We start from the raw sequence: 473 nt of genomic DNA, 5'->3' as shown, positions 1-473 counted from the left end.
CTACAGAGTGAGTTCCAGGACAGCCAGAACTACACAGAGAAACCCTGTCTTGAAACTGCCCCCCCCAAAGAAAATAATAAAAATTTTAAAATGGGGTGGATTTAGGAAATGAAATTCCTATGAGAATAAAAGAAAGACTGCCTTGATATTTGGTGGTGGCTGGTAATAGTATATGCTTTCTTTGACTTTGTTTGTTGTATATTTTTTGTTTATTTTGATTTTGATTTTTTTTTGTTGCTTGTTTTTTGTAACCTGCCTCTGCCTCCTGAGCACTGAATTGTCTTGGGTGTTTTTTTAAAATTAATTAATTAATTAATTAATGTCTAAATTATTTTTTTTTTCATTTTTGAGACAAGATTTCTTTGTGTAGCCTTAGCTGAATTATCTCTGTAGACTAGGCTGGCCTTAAACTTACAGAGGTCTGCTTGCTTCTGCCTCCTGCATGCTGGGATTAAAGTTTGTAGTTTTTTTAA

The sequence above is a fragment of the Mus pahari genome, chromosome 1 (assembly GCF_900095145.1).
Source record: "Mus pahari chromosome 1, PAHARI_EIJ_v1.1, whole genome shotgun sequence".
In the NCBI taxonomy this organism is placed as follows: Eukaryota; Metazoa; Chordata; class Mammalia; order Rodentia; family Muridae; genus Mus; species Mus pahari.
The sequence above is the reverse complement of the archived record's forward strand: the minus strand, read 5'-3'. Positions refer to the sequence as shown.